A 15678-nucleotide genomic window follows, 5' to 3' on the forward strand; every position below is an offset into this window, starting at 1 on the left:
AATCCTAAAGTTTGTATGGAACCACAAAAGACCCCAAATAGCCAAAGCAATCTTGAAAAATAAAAACAAAACTGGAGGTATCACAATTCCAGATTTCAAGTTATATTACAAAACAATAGTAATTAAAACAGTATGATACTGGCATAAAAAATAGACACATAGATCAATGGAATAGAAAAGAAAATCCAGAAATAAACTCAAGAATTATATGGTCAAATAATATTTAACAAAGAATGTATGAATATGCAATGGGAAAAAGACAATTTCTTCAACAAATGGTATTGGGAAAACTGGACAGCTACATGTAAAAGAATGAAACTGGACCACTTTCTTTCCCCATAAAGAAAAATAAATTCAAAATGGATTAAAGACCTAAATGTGAGACCTGAAACCATAAAAATCCTTGAAAAGGGCACAGGCAGTAGTCTCTCTGACATCGGCTATAGCAACCTCTTACTAGATATGTCTCCTGAGGCAAGGGAAACAAAAGCAAAAATAAACTATTGGGACTTCATCAAGATAAAAAGTTTCGGCACAGTGAAGGAAACAACAAAGCTAAAAGGCAACCTACTGAATGTGAGGAGATACTTGCAAATGACATATCTGATAAAGGGTCAGTATCCAAAATATATGAAGAACTGATACAACTCAATACTCAATACCCCAAAAACAAATAATCCAATTAAAAACTAGGCAGAAGACATGAACAGACATTTCTCCAAAGAAGACATACAGATGGCCACACGTGAAAAGATGCTAATCATCACTCATCATCAGGGAAATGAAAATCAAAACTACCATCCATGAGATATCACCTCACACCTATTAGAACGGCTAAAATCAAAAACACAAGAAACAAGTATTGACAAGGTATGGAGAAACAGGGACCCTTGAGCACTGTTGGTAGGAATGCAAACTGGTGCAGCCATTGTGCAAAACAGGATGGAGGTTCCTCAAAAAACTAAAAAAAACAAACAAACCCACAAAAAACCCCTACTCTATGATTCAGGAGTTGCACTACTGGGTATTTACCCCAAAATTACAAAAAAACTAATTCAAAGGGATGTATGCACCCCTACATTTACTGCAGCATTATTTACAATAGCCAAATGATGGAAGAAACTCAAGTATCCACTGATAGATGAATGGGTAAAGCAGAGGTGGTATATATATATATATATATATATATATATATATAATGAAATAGTTATATATTGAAATATATATAATTATATGCATAATATATAATATATATAATTGAAATATAAGTAATATAATATATATGTATATAGAATATATGTATATAGAATGTATATGTGTATATATATATGCAATATTATATGTATATATAATATACATATAATTATATATATGAAATATTTATAAAGTGAAATATATATATATATAATGAAATACTATTCAGCCATAAAAAAGAATGAAATCTTGCCATTTGCAATGATGTGGATGGAGCTAGAGAGTATTATGCTAAGTGAAATAAGTCAGTCAGAGAAAGACAAATACTGTATGATTTCACTCATATGTGGAATTTAAGAAACAAAGCAAATGAGTAAAGGAAAAAAAAAGAGGAAGAGAGAGAGAGACAAATCAAGAAACAGACTCTTAACTACAGAGAACAAACTGATGGTTACCAGAGGGGAGGTAGGTGGGGGGGGATGGGAGGCACAGGGGTTGGGGATTAAAGAGTAGACCTATCATGATGAAAAAAATGATAAAAAAATACAGATAACCTTAAATAGGAGGTAATTTATCAGAACACACAAGAGAAATTAGACTAAACCTAAAAAAAATTGTATTCAGCTAAAATAAAATATTTTAAGAATCACACATGAAAAAATCATGGCTGATAATTTGTCTGAATTTCACTATCTTAAATCAATGTTGCTCAAAATGGAGTCCATCAACTACCTGAACCTTCACGAACTTGGTTGTACATTAAACATTAAAAATACAGCATAGATTACTGAGTGTATTTAAACCAAATAAATCAGAATGTATTGGCAGTTACACGAAGAATTGTAGCATATATTAATACCCACAGTGGCACACAGACTAAACATTATTTCTTATTATTCTACTTTCTATATATTATTTCTTTAGATAGATGATAGACAGATAGATAGATAGAGATATATATAGCCAGTACTTGGAAAAGACATAGTACTTAGAAAAGCTACAAGGACAACTGAAACATTCTCCTTTTTTTCTGGGGAAATTCTCATGGTTTGCAGGGGAAAAGCTTACCTTTGTTGATTTCTTCACCTATGATGTCTTAGATCAGAACCAGATGTTTGAGCATAGGTGCCTGAATGAATTTCTAAATCAGAAGACTTTCATGTGCTGTTTTGAGGCTTTGGAGAAAATAGGTGCCTACCAGTCTGACTGCTTCTTCAAGATGACATCAACAAGATGCCCCTGGGGGGCGGGGGGGGGACATCCAGGGTATATGCTGAACAGGAGGCTGACTTGTACTGCTTGCTTTGTTCCATCCTGTCCCTAGGGGGGCTGTACTCTATCTTCTCTACCCTTTTGAATACATAGTACTTAGCTAAAATAAACAAAACCCAAAAAACAAACAAAAAAAACCTACTTTATTATATAGACATATTATTTGTAACTTAATTTTTAGACACACATATATATGTATATAATTGATTCCATTATAAGCCTACACCATTCCATTTTTTTTTAAGATTTTATTAATTTATTTGTCAGAGAGAGAGAGCACAAGCAGGGGGAGCAACAGGAAGAGGGAGAAGCAGGCAGAGGGAGAAGCAGGCTCCCCATTGAGCCAGGAGCCTGATGTGGGACTCAATCCCAGGGCCCTGGGATCATGACCCAGGCAGAATGCAGACACTCAACCGAATGGGCCACCCAGACATCCCCCCATTCCATTTCTTTAATTCCTTCCCTAGAAGTATCCATGATTCTCAAGTTGATGTAAATCTTTTCTACCATGCTTTTACATTTTAGGGAAATACCAATTCAAATTAAATGCATGAAGTTGCTTGGAAGTTCAAACTATTGTACTAAATATATGATTTTGTAACTGAATTTTTAGACATGCTTTTGAGATTTTTTTCATGTGGATACACATAAATATAGTTCATTATTTTATACTGCTTTTCAATATTCAATTTATGAAAAAAATCAAAGCTTATTTACCCATTCCTCTACTGAGATAGAATTAGGGTTTTTCCCATCTAATTTTTTTACTTTATCTTAGTACAGTCTTATTTTGCACATTTAATAGAAATTCTCTAGGTATAAACCTACCAATGGACTTATTGAATGGAAGAGTATACACATTCAACCTTATTTGGTAATAAAATTTGTCACCCAAAATACATCTGAAGTGTATGAGAATTTCTGTTCATTCTCAGTCATAATAAAGATAATTACCCAAATTGGGACACCTGGGTGGCTCAGTCAGTTAAATGTCCAACTCTTTTTTTTTTTAAAGATTTTATTTATTTATTTGAGAGAGAGAATGAGAGAGAGAGAGAGCATGAGAGGGGGAGGGTCAGAGGGAGAAGCAGACTCCCCACTGAGCAGGGAGCCCGATGTGGGACTCGATCCCGGGACTCCAGGATCATGACCTGAGCCGAAGGCAGTCGCTTAACCAACTGAGCCACCCAGGCGCCCAAATGTCCAACTCTTGATTTCGGCTCAGGTCATGATCTAGGGGTCCTGGGATAGATCCCTGCATCATGCTCCGTGCTCAGCAGGGAGTCTACTTGAGATTCCCTCTCACCTTCTCCCTCTGACCTTCCTTCTTCTCTCTCTCAAAATAAATGAATAAAATCTTAAAAAAAGTAACTACCTAAACTGACAATGTTTGGCTACTATGGATATGAAGTGGTAGATCAGTGTCATATGTCGGATGTTCAAGTGAGAAAACTGAAAATCATTCCATTTATTGGCCATTCCCATTTCTTGTTCCTTAAATTGATGGTTTTCTATAGGCTTGTCTCTCTTTCATTTACTTTCATTTACTTATTGCACTGGGAAGGTTTATGATATGTTTTGATTTATTAAAAATCGTATTGAAAATATAATTTATGCTTTGTCTTTTACTTTTGTAAGATGTGTCATAACTAATTATATCAAATATAATGTGAAGTGCAGTAGAAAGGAAAATTATAATTTATTGAGGAAAATTTTAAGGGTCAGACACCCTGGTAGTTATTTTAGGATGTGCTGTTTCACTTTAACTTCATATTAAAACTCCAGGGTATGCGTTACTACTTCCACTTTGCTGATGATGGCCTCAGTTCTGAGATGTTAAATAACTCACCAATGGATTTCAGCTGTGAAGTAGAGGAAAATTCCACACACATTGTATTTGACTCTGTAGGCCATATATTTTATAACAAAACAATGATCACACTTCAACTCTTTAAAACTCATATAAATAAATTCATTAACTTAAAACTCACTTAATTATAAGGATGATTAGGGCAAGTTTTATTAACTCTTGCTTGTTTGATCATTAAATCAGAATATACTCCTAGGTGTCATGTATATGAGGAATCTTAAAAAAAATTTTTTTACCTCATAGAAACAGAGTAGAAAAGTAGTTTCCAGGGGTTTGGGGGTGGGAGAAATAAGAAGATGGTAAAAAGGTACAAACTTTCAGCTTTAAGATGAATAAAGTCTGAGGATGTAATAGTTGATAACACAGTGTAGTATCATTAAAATTCGTTAAGAAAGGGGTGCCTGGGTGGCTCAGTCGGTTAAACATCTGCCTTCGGCTCAGGTCATGATCTCAGGGTCCTGGGATCGAGCCCCATGTTGGCCTCCCTGCTCAGCCAGGAGTCTGCTTCTCTCTCCCCACTCCTGCTCTCTCTCTCTCTCAAATAAATAAATAAAATCTTTAAAAAAAATTCGTTAAGAAAGCAGAACTTAAATGTTTTCACCAAAAAAGGGGGGGTAAATATGTGAGGTGATGGATGTGTTACTTAACTCAATGGGAGATCCTTTCACAATTATATCAAATTATCATGTTGTATGCTTTACATAGCTCACAATTTTGTTAGTTATACCTCAAGGGACAAAAATGGAATATAGGAGTTAGAAATAATTTTTCTGAAGTTACTGGCGAAAGTACAATCAGAAGTCAGATATTCTAACCACTGAATCCAATATTCACCTGAAGCTTTAAATTTACCTGAAGCTTAAAAGAGACTAATAGGTTGACATAAAATGGCATCAGTGATGCATATGCTAAAACACTGCTGATGAGGTTAACATTTTTTTATTGTTATGTTAATCCCCATACATTACATCATTAGTTTTAGGTATAGTGTTCCATGATTCATTGTTTGTGCATAACACCCAGTGCTCCATGCAGAACGTGCCCTCCTCAATACCCATCACCAGGCTAACCCATCCTCCCACCCCCCCTCCCCTCTAGAACCCTCAGTTTGTTTTTCAGAGTCCATTGTCTCTCATGGTTCTTCTCTCCCTCCGATTTCCCCCCCTTCATTCTTCCCCTCCTGCTACATTCTTCTTCTTCTTCTTTTCTTTCTTAACATATATTGCATTATTTGTTTCAGAGGTACAGATCTGAGAGAGGTTAACATTTTTTTCATTAATCCTTTAATGTAAAATGGGTGAAGGTTATAATATTTAGCCTTGATGCTAATATATTTGAGCCTATATTATTTTTTTCTTAATTAACATTATGTGGTATATATGATTATTTTATGTATTATATACATAAATATTTACTTCGTTTAATTTCAAAGAAGCATAGAAATTTTGGCAAATATCAATTTTAAAGTTAAAAGTACTTTTGAACCAGAGAGTTTTGCATTAGAAGAGAAAGATTTATAAATCCATAGATTAGATGGTAAAAAATAAAAAGAATCAAATAAAGCAAAGGGAAAATTATATATGCCAGAACAAAAGATTTGGAAAATACTCATCTAAATCATTCTCTTAGCTCAGATAAAATTCTGAGGCTGAAACAGGTCATGTGCTTTCACATAGTCCATTGATAGAGGATTGAGAACTCAGTGCTCTACACTTTATTTTTTCTCACACATACAGGTTTTGTTTTCTATCCCATTCAGTTTTGAATGGAGACTGATATGTTTCTAAAATAATGTAGTACAATAACTGATACAACCATTCAGTGCTTCTTCCCCTGGTTAAATAAGTTTTTATGAAGACATTCTGAGTGGCACATTACCACTCACCAGATCAGCCACTCCACTTTCTAAGATCTCCCAGGAACTTAAAAAATTCAGGACACGTAAAGAGAAAGCTTTAAGTAACAGGATCCTATACACAAATGTATATCATATATACAAATGCTTAAGCTTTAAACAGATAACACAACATAAAGTCAATGAAACCTTTTGATTTACTTTATACTTATACTTTGCTTTACTTTACTTACACTTTATAATTTGCATTGCTACTTTGTTCTGCACCTACGTTTCTAGTATTACATTAATGAGATACGTTATCTCATTTAGTCCTTTTACCACCACCCTACAAGGAAGCAGTAAAAATCCCAATTTTATAGATAAACATAGGGAGCAACAAAAAAATTAAGCAATTACACCCAGTTGATGTAACACGATTAAGAAGGTGAGTCAGGATTCTAATCCAAACCTGTCTGTATTTTCTGGTGAAGTATACCGACTCAGCCTGCAAACCTCATTTACCTCATGCCCAATAATTGGTATAATTTTCTTTATCATAAATGAAAATAGGTTGCTCTCATTTCCATACATAGCATCCCAGCATTCCATAACTGCATTGTGTGTGTGAATCTTGGAGCAGTTCAGAAACTTCTTTTCACCTCTCCCACAGTTGAAAAATCATCTGTCTCAGGAGTGCCTGGGTGGCTCAGTCAGTTGAGCGCCTGCCTTCCACTCAGGTCATGACCCACGGTCCTGGGATCAAGCCCCATGGCGGGCTCCCTGCTGAGCAGGGAGCCTGCTTTTCCTTCTCCCTCTGCCTGCCACTCCCCCTGCTTGTGCTCTCTCCCTCTCTCTCTCTGTCAAATAAATAAAACCTTTAAAAAAAGAAAAAAAGAAAAATTATCTATCTCTCTCCATTCCCTCTTGGCTCTAAATACTTGGCCATACAAAATTGTGGTTCCATTTTTTCTTACCTTTGAGAAAATCACCCTGGCTATGGTGTGAACTATTTAGCCTATTCCCTGTCTGATACTCACACGTGCAGAGCAGAGCGACCCAGAAGGTGTGTGTGCTGCCAGGGAACAATAGTGGGGCTTAGCTGCTTTTCATACCCTCTGGGCTATGCAAACACATCTGGCCCCTCTGTATTCTGATACTCCTTTGTTTACTACAATCAGCATATTTTAGTGTAATAATTTCAACTACTCAAAGCTATCTTTTCCTCTTTGTGATACATTTTTAAATACCTTCCAAAAATTGAAGACAGATTCTAAGAGCATTCACAGATGACTGTTAGTTACTTTTTCAATTTTCTTGCAGTTTAAAGAAAAGCTCTGGGTTCTATTTTAAAAGTTGAGACATTTTATTTTGGAGAAAAGTTTGATGTTTGATGTGCAGTTTCTAAGTTTGTACTTCATGTGTTTTTTGTCATTCAGCATGCTTTGGGGTTATTTTTTATTTTGATGCTCTTGAAATTTAGTAAATATAATAGATGGCCATAACTGTAAATCCCTGTGACATTTTTAAAATAATGCCTAGTTTAAAATATATTTCATTTCACTGATGTCTTTTACTATTTAGAAGATACATGTAGGAAGTGAGGAGAAATCTAAGTTATAAGTTTGATGAAAATATATCTCTTGTCCTTGAATTAGTTTTCCACACTCTATTACATTTACAAATTAAGAAACTGCTGATCAAGATTTAATTGGCAGTGTAGCTATCTATTTCTGAAAATATTTTTTTTCTAACCTTTGGTTTGACAATCCCTAAACATTTTTATTCCACATTCACCATAGCCTAAAACTCCATGATTAATTTGAAGGTGTGGGAGAAGCAATTGGAGGAAGTGTTATTTTGAGCAAACTTAATCCTCATTTAATTTTGACAAGTTTGAAGGCATGTTTCATCTCTACTGATTTAAAGCTCTTGGATTTGATTTGTATTTTCAAGCAGAGCTTTGGAGAGTTTTGTTTTCAAACTGAAGAAAAATCGAACCCATCAGACTTTGAAAATCAACAGTAGATATAATAAAATCTCTCAATGCCTCCCCATAGTCTTTCAAGACAAAATTCCAACTTTTTAGCATGGCAAGAAAGATCTCCCTTTATGACTCAGGACTCAGAAACACTCAGTTCTCCACATCCCTGAACAAAGCCATTGTCCAGCCATATATGATGACTACTGGCTCTTAAGCACTCAAGGCTCTCTAACGGGTAGACCCATGCAGACTTTCCTCCTACTCAGTGCATTCTTTTTCCAACTGTTTTTCTCTTATTAACACCTCCACATTGCTGCAGAAATTAATTAACATTAGTGAAGTCCCTGTATGCTTGAATGTTGTAGCAAGAAGGAACCCAAAGGGGGCGCCTGGGTGGCTCAGTCGTTAAGCGTCTGCCTTCGGCTCAGGTCATGATCCCAGGGTCCTGGGATCGAGCCCCGCATCAGGCTCCCTGCTCGGCGGGAAGCCTGCTTCTCCCTCTCCCTCTCCCCCCTGCTTGTGTTCCCTCTCTCGCTGTGTCTCTCTCTGTCAAATAAATAAATAAAATCTTAAAAAAAAAAAAAAAGAAGGAACCCAAAGAAGGTCACATAAAAATCAAGCTATGGAAGCAAATGGATCCTTTTCTGAACATTAAAATGGAAGTTACTTATTCCCAGAAATCCATGTGATCTCTGGGCACTGTTTCATCTACAGCTTACACTGACTAGAGCTGTTTTTACTTTAAGTCTTATATTGGTATTATGTGGCATAATTGGTACTTAATGCAAATGGGATTGAGAACTTCAGGAAGTTCTACACTAAGAGCACTGGAAAGAAGCTCCAAATACAAAGTAAAAATTAGGCTTCAAATGGGAATGTACTAGTGTTACGCAGGTCAGAACAATGATCTTATTTGGGTTAACTCTTCTGCTCCAGTGCTAATGTATAGAGAAAAATTTTTCTGTGGAGTTTGTTTTGTTTTGTTTTGTCTTCTTGGAGGGGTGGATGGAAGAAGAAGGAAAACCAATTAGGTTGCAATGGCTAACACTTTCATGATGGAGTCCAACTAAGAGAGGATGGAGTTCAGGAGAGAGTGTAGTATTGAAAGTGGAGGGGTGCCTGGGTGGCTCAGTCAGTTAAGCGGCTGCCTTCAGCTCAGGTCATAATCCCACAGTCCTGGGATTGAGTCCTGTATAGAGTCCCCACATCGGGCTCCCTGCTTAGCAGGGGGTTGCTTCTCCCTCTGCCCCTTCCCACCCCACTCATGCTCTCTCTCTCCCTCTGTCTCTCTCGCAGAAATAAATAAATAAAATCTAAAAAAAAAAGTGGACAAATAAGGACAGATTCACAATATGAAATTGGCACACTTCATTGATGAATTGATTTGAGGGAGATGAGGGTAGGTAGAGGAAATGAAGGAAATGAAGATGATGACAACATTTCTTGCTTGAACATGTGGGTGAAGGCAGTGCCATTTCTTGAGATATAAAAGATTGAGGTAAACAATAGGAATTGGAGAAGAGAAGAGACTGCAAAAACAGAGAATGATTTCAACCAATGGGAACAAATGATTATTTCAAAAAGCATAAGGAAATATAGTTCATAAAACAAATCACCTTACTGTGGGGCTTTATGAGAGCAATACAAATATCAGAAATATTGCCCTTGTGTAAATTCACATCAAAGGAAATCAAGAATTCATTTTCTTCAAAAGAGTTTCAACTCCCCCCCTCCATTATTATGCCAGTAAATTATTTCACTAATATTTGGTAAACTGAATTTTAACATAATTTTAGTACTTCACATATGAATATCCATACGACTCTGGGAAAAAAATAGAATCACTTTGGATCTAGTAATTATAAAATGTAGCTCCAGAAAATATCTATTAGCAAAATCCATTACGCCTCTAAGGGTTTTGGCAAATTGCTCCCAATAGTGCTTTTAGTAATGCTTTTATGTCTTCCCAAAGCAGCATGTTAGATACAGGGTGGTAGTCACTTGTAAAATTAAGTTGAGGAATTGTCAAAAATATAGAGCAGCTCATAAAAGGGCATCTTCAAGTCAAAGTAACATGTGGCATTTGGAATCTTAAAATTAAGTGAAGTGAAAACTATGTACAGAGATTTCTACATATTACTTTTATTCAACAAAGCAAAAGATTATTTTAATAATGAAAACAAAAGCATGTAAAAACAGCATAGATCATAAAGATCTATGATCTTTAATAGACAGATGAAACAGAGTACTCAACAGAAATGAATCTATGAAATGAAGCATAGCTATATTTTCTTGTAGCTCATAAAGTACATAAATAACAAATTTTTCATTAATGATGAACTTTGAAAGTCATCCAGATATCCTCAGAGTAATTTCTGATAACCTGTTCATTGAACCCATTTGTTGCTTCCTGAACCCACTCCTTGCTTTTCTTTTGGATCAGGTATCACTACAATTGCCAAAATTCTAAGAAATCATATATAAATAACATGTTAGCCTTATTGTACATATATTTATAAAAATGCAATATATGATGAATAATTCCAGTGTTCTTCCTCTCTAAAGAGAACCATCTCTTATAACCACCAGTGAAACACTAATTCTTTAAAGTTTTTTTGGTTTGTTTACTAGTTTTATTTTCTCCAGATCAGTCACTCTGACTTACCAGAACTGAGTGTGTTAGACATAATGTGGACAGGGAATTCTCCATTTATTAGAAATAAAGACATCTTTTCTGGGACTCGGTTCACTCATAGAATTCAAATACTTTTTGTTTAAAAAAAAAGGAAAAGAAAAAGAGGACTTTTCTACAGCTTTTACAAAAAAAGATTTAAATTTCATGAATGAACTGAATCCCAGGAAATTCCTCTTCTTTTTCTAGACAGAATCATTGTAAATGTTGGATATATGTTTACTCTATGAATGAATGAATAAACAAATGAATGGAAGGCAGACCTTCCAGCTTCTGCTGTTTCCTTAACTACGTTTATGCTCAACATATCATCTGTGATCCTGTTAACATACGGGTTAGGTTCTATCACTCTTCTGGCTCAAAACTTTCGAATAGCTCCCACCTTTCCTTGAGTAAATTCCCATTATTACCCTGACCTATAAGGCTTCATGAGGTTGAATCCTCATTTCTCCTCCGACTTCACCTCCTTCTGTCCTATATTTGTTCACTTTAATCTAGCCCTCCAGCCTCCTACAACCCACCATGCTCATCCCAGACAAGGGCCTCTGTACTCTGATTGCTGTACTCTTTACCCAAATGTTGCTCAGTTGGCAAATACAAGGTATTCACTTAAATGTAAACTTCTCAATGAAACATTCCCTGACCACTCTATTTAAAAAGCATATTCTTCATCACTCCCTGTCTCTGTTCTCTATTTTATTTTTGTCCATAGTATTTATCACCATCTAGTACTTCACAAAGTTACTTATTTCTTTTGTTTTTCTGTCTTTACAGACTACAATTTATATATTATCCAAGAAGACAGGGTTTTATCTTTTATAGCCCCCATGCTTAAAACAGTAACACATAGTAGGTGTGCAATAAATACTTTTGTATAGTGAATGAATCTAACCAACTATCCTGACAGCTTTGAATACTCATGTAATTCTTTCTGTAAATGAACCAAGAAGATATATAGTTTTTTTTACTAAGGCAATAAATATTAAAAAAAAACACACATTATTACTCAGGCAGTTATTTCGGGGCACACTTCATTTTCAGCCAAATAAAGCAGCAAAATGAATCATGGCTGGAAGAGTCAGTAGTCAAATATATCCCACATCCACTAATGAACTTTATTAAAGGTTTGTGCATAGACTCTAAAATTATTCAGTCTTCAGTTGAGGAAAACTTTCATTATCTTCAGACTAGTAAATAGTCATCATAAAACTGTCCACAACTTCTGCACTGGGCTTGTCTATATATAATAATATCTGTCTCATTTTGACTCTCATCACAGTACTTATCTACATTCCATTCTTCTGAAATGATAAAAAGGGAAATCCACGTGAAATTGAGGTTGCTGTTCACTACAATCGCAAATGATGTTTTGATTGCCATTGACTTCTATATTGAATGGCAAAATGGTGCTATTGGAAAAATAATGATCTGTCAGCATGGCATGGCTGAGAATAAATAAATAAGAATAGCTTGAAACAAGAGCCTCTTCTCTATGTTTTAATATCTCACTTGTGGTGAGCCATCTTTCCAATTAGTGCTAAGTATGGCCCACAGGTGACCCAGTGATGAAATGTCTCTACATTCTTTTCAAAGCCTGTCAGTGAAATGAATTAACAAAAGGATGAGTGACACTTATAAATTAGTTTGGTTAACTTCCAAGCATACCAAATTAAATAAGCTTTTGCCAAGCTTGATTTATAGAGGATTGCTTGGTCTTTATAATAGCCAAAGGAGAATCTTTTATTACAAAATATATTTTATACAGTTTTTATGAAAGACAAGATTTCTTTCATTTCTCAAGCCTTCTAGTTTTCTTGAAATTATTAGCAAAACCTGCCTTAAATTTTCATTATATGTCTACTGACTCAGATTCAGCAAAAATCAACCAACGTGCGAAAGGAATTTGAGGCTTCAGTCAAGATAAAATTAGTGAGTCTTTGATTGTTTGCCATTATGTTATCATAATAAAAAAGTGTTGTTTGTTAGCTTGATTCATTCAAAGAATATTTATTAGGCACCATTAGCTAGACATTGTTGCATATTTTCTGCTATTCAGGAGTTTATTCTTTAGATGCCCAAACTGCCAAAACAATACATATAACTGAAAAGTCAATACTGCATGAACAGACTGTCTGGAAAGCTCAGAAGATGCTATGATTCTCAAGGGCCAAGAAAAGAGTCTTTCTGAAAAGATGGTCATAGCAATCAGTTCTGCCAGGGAATAAACAGTCTGACTCAAACTCATTAAGGACAAAGTCCCGATAACACCCTCTGCCCCCCTAAACGCAGCATGTTTTCTTTTCTCATCTGGATGATATTGTATAGGAAATCAAATAGAATATTTCAAGAGCATCCAGGGTAAGAAGATGCCAGGGAAAAGACCAAATGGCTTTGTGGGAGGATATAAGTAATTGTGTGTGTGTGTGTGTGTGTGTGTGTGTGTGTGTGTGTATACACACCTGTGGGCATTTTTGTGTGTCAGTATGCCCAAGCATATGAATGTTTGGGTATGTCAGCGACCATGGGACTGTGAGAGGGTGACTATTCGACCACCAACAGAATATTGTAGTGATCCTGGTCAGTTCTTCCAGGCACTGTGCCCACTTGATCTTACAGACAACCAAGAGTGTATGCCTACAGATTGGTCACTGCTGCCTAGCTGCAATGTTACCAAGTATCATCCAGTAATCTATACTGCGCACAGCAGTGCTAAGTGGCATATGTAGGGTAGTATGAAACTATAGTGGAGGTAGACAATAATGGATCCAGGGGATATGGCTGGCTAAACATAGTTGCCCATCAGTAAGCAGTGACGGTTTCAGACTGACATGGCTCATTTTCCACTTAACCCCAAACAAAGCAGCAGTGCCACCAACCCAAGCACTACTCCCATGAGCTGATCAGTAAGTCTAGAAAAGCCCCCTCACTGAATATCTCCCAGTCTGATGCTTTGCCAAAAGTATCTCTTGATCTCCTCTCACTAACTCTAACCTGAATGTTTATTTTAGGAATAAATACATGGGTGTTCATCTCCAGAAAGCCTCAAACCCAGTCCTCTTCTTGACCACAAGATAAACAAAGATAAAGTTTCTATGTCTGTGTGACTGGAAAAAGGGTGAGTTAATAATGTTTCCTGAAATTCTGTACATAGTGCCTCTTATTTTTTTTTAATTAAGAGGAAAAGAAATATATTTTGACTAGAGTATGGGAAGAGATGAACTATGTTATATTAAAATAAATTGTTCATAATCACTGAAGACCTCTACAATTCAGAGCTATGTATTTCTATGATAAATGCAGTATATGGACATATTGCTAAATTATTGAGCAATATACAGAAAGACGTATTTATGTTTTATACACATGGTGTGTGATTCAAGAGACACTAGAACAGTAAGAATGGCAAATGGTTTCATCTTGAATTATGACACCTCTCCTTTGATAGTGCTGCCTTGAATGCTGAGCTAAGAAGGACTCTGATGTAATTAATGTCTTGAATCAGCTGACAAGCGTGACGTGATCTATGAGCAATGTCAGTGGAAAGGCTGAGGAGGCGTATGTGTCAAATATTTGCTCTCCCTGGGGCTAAATAGTTTAAAATAAAATCTTAAAAAGAATCATAACTATATCTAAAACTAACATCTTAATCTTTCCCTTAAAATCTGCTCAGTCTTATCTAGTTTAGTTCATGACAACTCCATCCATCCAGTTGCTCATGCAAAACCTTTGGTATTATTCTTGTATTCTCTAGTTCTTTCATAACACCTACCCAACTCATTAGAAAATTCTATTGGCTCTATCTTTAAGACATATCCAGAACTAAACTGTTATTCATCATTCCCACCACCACCACCTTGCTCTAGGTCACCGTCATCTCTTGCCCAGGTTACCGAGAGGCATTCCCAGCTGTTTCCATTTTTACCCTTGCTTTCCCAGAGTCTACAATCCTCAGCACAGTAACTGTGTTAGTTTACTATTGTAGCTGAAACAAATTACCACAGAATTAGTGGCTTAAAACAACTATTTATTACCTTACAGTTTCCATGGTCCAAAGTCCAGGCACAGTGTGGCTCCGACAGTTCTGTTTAGGCCAAAATCAAGGTGTCAGCAGGGCTGTGTTCTTTTCTGGAGGCTTTAGGGAAAAACATGCTTCCATAATTGTTTGGGTTGATGATGGAACTCAGTTCTATGCAGTGTAGACCTGAGATCCCTGTTTCCTTTCTGGTTTTTGGTTGGGTGTGGTTCTCAGCTTCCAGAAGCTGCCCATATGCCTTGGTTTGTGGCCTTTTTTCCACCTTCAGAGCTACCAATAGTGGGTGGCATCTCCCCCATACTTCGAATCTCTCCTTTGCCTACCTCCCTCTTCCGCCACATCCCTCTGACTAACACCAGATGGAGAAATTTCTCTGCTTTAAGGTCTTAAGTGATTAGATTGGATATGGCCAGATAATCTGTGATGATCTTACTATTTTATGGCCTGTGATCTAATTACATTTGCAAAGTCCCTTCACATTAGTACCTAGATTAGTACTAATTGAATAACAAGGGAAAGGAACTTTGGAGAATAGCTTTAGCATTCTCTCTACCATAGAAGTCAAAGGATCCTGTGAAAACATAAAGTAGATTATGCTTCTCCTCTGCTCTATACCATATAATGGGTTCTTATCTCGTGCAAAGTAAAAGCCAAATTTCTTAGAATGGCCTACAAAAGCCTACACAATCTTTTTTTCCATTACCTGTGATTTCATTTCTTATTATCCCTAGTATTCATCTTTTCCTCTAAGAAGACATTTTTTGAGTATCTTAGCCTTTTTGGAGAACTTTAATACTCA

Source organism: Phoca vitulina, unplaced genomic scaffold, assembly GCF_004348235.1.
Source record: "Phoca vitulina isolate PV1807 unplaced genomic scaffold, GSC_HSeal_1.0 scaffold5, whole genome shotgun sequence".
In the NCBI taxonomy this organism is placed as follows: domain Eukaryota; kingdom Metazoa; phylum Chordata; class Mammalia; order Carnivora; family Phocidae; genus Phoca; species Phoca vitulina.